The following is a 6,000-nucleotide window of genomic DNA, read 5'->3' as shown; positions in this document are numbered from 1 at the left end:
GGAGAGAGCAAAGAAGGAAGGAGAGTGGGAGGAAAGAAGGAAGGAACACAGGAAGGAAGGAAGACAGGGATGAAGGAAGGAAGGAAAGAAGGGAGTGAGGGAGGGAGGGAGGAAGGAAAGAAGGGAGAGAGGGAGTAAGGAAAGAAAAGGAAGGAATGAAGGGAAAAGAAGGAAGGAAGGAAAGAGAGGGGAGGGAGGGAAGGAGGGAGTGAGTGAAGGAGAAGAAAGATAAAAGAAAAGAAAAATTAATCTGTAATCATAGGTACATGTAAATCAATGCTGTCATTATAAAATATCAGTAATGTATAGTTAAAATGAAAAAAATAATTTAAAGCACTTAATATGTGTGTTATCATTACCTTATTCATCTTCCCATCCTTACCTAGGCTGTGCCATCCATGAGGTCTGAGGGAGTTTGATTTCTTTTTCTGAGACTCCAGTCCATGGAGTGCAGTACCCAGGATAAAGTAGGGGTTTGTTGAGTGTTTACCAAGTAAAAACATATTCTGGAGACAATTTCAGGCCAAGAATTGTGATGCATAACCACAGTTCAAAACCAGCTGAAGGGAGTGACGTCAGAGAACAGGGTAGCACAGGAAACTCTAGGAGCCCAGCCCCCCACCGGAGGGCTGACACAAGAGACAATGTGCTTGTGAAACATCAGCGCGCACGTGCACACACACACTCACAAATCTTGAGGAGTTGTTAAAACACAGATTCCTGGGCTGCACCAACCAATTCTGATTGGGTTGACAAACCATAAAGTGTACTGAAAAATCCTCAAAAGTTTATAACAACAAAGTGAAGACAGGAAAAAACAACTGGAACTCACTAGCAGAGCTTAGTGGGATCACCACTGACCCTTGGCCCTTTCCTCCCTCCACATCAGCAGTGGTCTTGAAGACAGCAGCCTGGGGTCCCGGTGTGGGTTCCTGGTGCCAGATGGAGCTGAGTAGATATTGTGCTCAAATAATAATAATTATTATTATTTTGTCCTGTTGGGCAACTCCCTGAAGGATGAACAGAAGTGGTTTGCATTTCCCGCTACTTCGATGTGTCTCAGGGCAAAGAGTCAGTTAAGGCAGAGAGCATTTGATAACAAACAAACACTTAAAAGCCAATGAGTCAGCAGCAACTTCTGGGGCAAAATATATCAATTGTGGACAGTAATAGACATGCAGAAAAGACTGGAAGGGAAAGCTGGGAGTGGGATGCTCTGGGGAAGTAGGGATTGGGAAAGCTTCCGTATTCCTAGGAATCTAGATAGTCTTTTACATGACTAGTGAGGCGCACATGCTCAAAAGGCACCTGAGAAGGTCCCCTGTTCATACCTCTAGCTGACTGTCAATACTACACAAGCAAGAAGTAAAGGCAAAGGCAGAGTTGTAAACTGCCTAACTGACTGTCGAAGGCATGATTCCAACACACCCAGAGACTGGATGAAAAGACTGGAAATTTTTCTCTTTTTGACTTAAGACATTTAAGGAAATCTTTGTCAAAACACTGGAAGACCACTAAGCTAACTGAACAGAAACTTTAGTGACCGCACACAATAAAAATACAGTCTGTACTCATCGTTTTTGATGGCTGCATAATATTCCATGGTGTATATGTACCACATTTTCCCTATCCAGTCTATCATCGTTGGGCATTTGGGTTGGTTCCAGGTCTTTGCTATTGTAAACAGTGCTGCAATGAACATTCGTGTGCACGTGTCCTTGTAGTAGAATGATTTATAATCCTTTGGATATATACCCAGTAATGGGATTGCTGGGTCAAATGGGATTTCTATTTTTAAGTCCTTGAGGAATCGCCACACTGTCTTCCACAATGGTTGAATTAATTTACATTCCCACCAACAGTGTAAAAGTGTTCCTATTTCTCCACATCCTCTCCAGCATCTGTTGTTTCCCGATTTTTTAATGATCGCCATTCTAACTGGTGTGAGATGGTATCTCAATGTGGTTTTGATTTGCATTTCTCTGATGACCAGTGATGATGAGCATTTTTTCATATGTTTGTTGGCCTCCTGTATGTCTTCTTTTGTAAAGTATCTGTTCATATCCTTTGCCCATTTTTGAATGGGCTTGTTTGTTTTTTTCTTGTAGATCTGCTTTAGTTCTTTGTAAATTCTGGATATCAGCCCCTTATGAGTTCACGTCCTTTATAGGGACATGGATGAACCTGGAAACCATCATTCTCAGCAAACTGACACAAGAGCAGAAAATCAAACACCGTATATTCTCGCTCATAGGCGGGTGTTGAACAATGAGAACACATGGACACAGGGAGGGGAGCACTACACACTGGGGTCTGTTGGGGGGAAATGGGGGAGGGGCGGGGGGTGGGGAGGTGGGAAGAGATAGCATGGGGAGAAATGACAGATACAGGTGAGGGGACGGAAGGCAGCAAAGCACACTGCCATGTGTGTACCTATGCAACAATCTTGCACGTTCATCACATGTACCCCAAAACCTAAAATGCAATAAAAAAAAAAATACAGTCTGTACAAAAATAGTTTAGAAATGTAATTTTCAGTTACCACATTATAATATTGAAAATGTCTAGTTTTCAACTTCGAAAAACATGAGTTATATATGTATGAATGTCTGACCCCTTCACAGGAAAAGCAATGGATAGAAAATATTCCTGAGAAAGGCCGAGCCCCGGACTGACTTACTAGACAAAGACTTTAGATCAACAGTCATAAACACAGTCAAAGGGCTGAAGGAAACTGTGGACAAATAACTAAAGAAAATCAGGAGAACTACATTTCACTAAAGAGCAAAAACCAATACAGAGGTAAAAATTGTGAAAAGGAACCAAAGGGAAATTCTGGAGCTGAAATGTACAGGAAGCAACATAGAAAATTCACTGGAGGGCTTCAAGGGCAGATTTCAGGATGCAGAATGAAGAATCAGTAAATGCAAACATAGGTCAATTGAAATTTTCCCATTTGAGAAGCAGAAGGGAAAAAGTATAAAGAAAGATAAACAGAAGAGATCTAAGAGACAACATCAGGCATATGCTTCTGGGAGTCCCCAAAAGGGAGAGGAAAGAGTAGGGAGGGAGAAAGAGTATTTGAAGGAATAATGACACCAAACTTCCAAAATTTTATTACGAACAGGAATCTGGGTATCCAACACATGCAAACTTTTAAAGTAGCACAAATTCAAAGATGTCCCCACTGAGAGACATTATAATCAAATGGTGAAAAGTCAAAGACAAACAGAGCATCTTAAAAACAACAAGAGAAGGGACTCCTTGAGTACAAGGATCTTCCACGAGATTAACAGCCAAGTGTTCTCAGAAACTGTGGAGTTCAGAAGACATTGACATGACAAATTTAAAGTTTAAAAAGCAAAAGAAAAAACCCTGTCCACTCACAGTTGTGTGTCTGCCAAAACTCTCCTTCAGAAATAGTGGAGAAATTCAGACATTCACAGGGAAATAAAAGCTGATGGCCTTTGTCTCTAATAAATCTATTCTACAATTAATGCTAAAAGGAGTCTTTTATTTCAGGCTGAAATAGAAGGACATTAGATAGTAACTTGAAGCCATATGAAGCAAAAATGTACACAGCTAAAAGTAACTTCACAGGTAAATAGAAAAGCAAGTATTTGGGGGTGGTGGTGGTGGTTTGTAAGTCCTTTTTTATTTTCTCTATTTAATGTAAAAGAAAATGCCCATCAACTGATGAATGGATAAACAACATGTAATCTATTCTGCAATAGAATATTATTTGACCATAAAAGGAATAATGTACTGATACAGGCTACAACTTAGATGAACCTTAAAAACATGTCAAATGAAAGAAGTCAGTCACAAAGGCCATATATTGTATGATTCCATTTGCATAAAATATTCAGAAGAAGAAAATCTAGAGAGACAGAAACTGAGTTAATGGTGCCAGGGGCTGGGGGCAGGGGAGAGTGGAAAGTGACTGCTTAACCGGTACAGAGTTTCCTTCCAGGATAATGAAAATCCTCTGGAACTTGATAGTGATGATGGCCATGTAACAGTGTGAATCTACTAAATGTTACTTCCTTGTACACTTAAATGGTTACAATGGTAAATTTTGTGTTTATGTGTATTTTATCACAATAAGAAAGAGGCTGGTGAATATATTCCAAGTTTGCTTGAGGATCTGCCTGTCTGTCTTTTCCCCTCAGGATTTCATATTCAGAGCTCACCCTTGCTCTTCTGCAAGTGGAAAGCCTCCTTTCAGAACATGGTGCAAGGTCAGCTAGGTTTAAACCCCAAAATGACTTTCTCTTGGATCCAAATGCTCAGATGCAACTCTGGGGCCAACTTCAGGAGAAGTTAGGAGATTATCCAAATAAGGTGACTCACTGGGAGGGACAATGTTTGGCTTTAATGTTAGGGAAGTTACATTTGCATTTCTAAAAAGGATCCTGCTTACCAGAGAATATATAGTTTTTGTTTGTGTAGGATGGAGTTCTCAGCAGAGGAATGAAAGACAGCCCTAGGAACATGATCCACCTCATGGGTAGCTGACTGACCCATCCATCTGCCACCCCCAGCTGAAGGAAGTAGCTAGACTCTACCCTTCACCCATCCTTCAGTTGTATTCCACTGGATACAGACCCTTTACAAATGTGGACATTCCTGGATCTCAGTTGCTCTTCGAGCTGTAGAGGAGTCTCCACTGGTGTGGCTCATGCCTAGATGGGCTCTGTAGGAGGAGGCTGGGTGTCTCTTAATTCTCAACGCTGACATTCAATGATCCCAGACCATGCATCAAAGTTCTCAGGGGCTCAGATATTTATCTATGAAATGGAAGAATCCATCTCCCTCTTACAGGTGTAGTGACATACGTATATATACACACATACAGACACACACACACATATATACATTGACACATATATGACAATCAGTAATCTACATATTGATGGTGTTTTGAGGATTACCTTTATTTCTCAGTTAAACTCTATAACCAAAAATTGGATCATGGATTGTGAAGGAAGAACTCATTTATTTTCTCTGATAGAGGTCTCAGTGAGAATTTCTGCCCTTTGGGTTCAAATGAGAAAGTAGCTTTAGTCTGAGGCAGGAAGAAGATCTGGACTACTATTGTTACTATTGTTATTATTATTCCTGAGATAAAGTCTTGCTGTGTTGCCCAGGCTGGAGTGCAGTGACTATTCTCAGCTGTGATCATAGTGTACTGCATCCCTGAACTTCTGGGCTCTAGCGATGTTCCTGCCTCAGCCTCCTGAGTAGCTCGGACTACGGGTGCATGCCACCATGTCTTCCCTCATTTCATTGTTATTTTACTTCAAATGTTTTATTTTAAATGTTAAAATATGTTTTTTTAATCAGAAAAGTGTAACTTTATTTGATCACAGAAGACTGTAAAATGCACAGCTAGAAACATCACCTAGACCTTTCTTTAAAAACTTACTGCTATTACATTATTGAACCTTTGTAGACTGCAGTGCAAATGGTGGTCCCTGGAGCTGTCTTGTGCAGTGGTGCTGATTTTCATTTTGCTGTTTTCTATACATATATTTTTATATATGCTGTCAATTTACAAAGTTGCATTCATATGTTATGAGTTACCTTGGATGTTGCTTTTTGAATGTATTATTATGCAAATAGTTTTCCATGTTATAAACTCTGCAAAAGGTTTATACACTTTTACAAGCCACATACCATTTCAGTTAAGAAGATGTAACACAGCTTCTTTTGGATCCATCTGCTTTCATTTTGTCTTGTGGTAATGTTTTGACAAACATCTTTATATAGAGAGATCCTTCTATGTTCAGAATTTTAAAAAAGTTATAGACTATTCAAATGATAAATATTAGGTCACAGACTTTTGAACATTTCTAAATCTTTTGAGACACATTGTCACGTTGCTTCTCTAAATTGTACTGACATATTCCACCTCACCTTTCAGGATGTGCTAGGACTTGAGGCTGTTTTCAGATCTGGAATCACAGAGGGGTGTTGGGGGTAAATGTTGAGTGAAAT

This window comes from Saimiri boliviensis, chromosome 4 (assembly GCF_048565385.1).
Source record: "Saimiri boliviensis isolate mSaiBol1 chromosome 4, mSaiBol1.pri, whole genome shotgun sequence".
In the NCBI taxonomy this organism is placed as follows: domain Eukaryota; kingdom Metazoa; phylum Chordata; class Mammalia; order Primates; family Cebidae; genus Saimiri; species Saimiri boliviensis.
The sequence above is the reverse complement of the archived record's forward strand: the minus strand, read 5'-3'. Positions refer to the sequence as shown.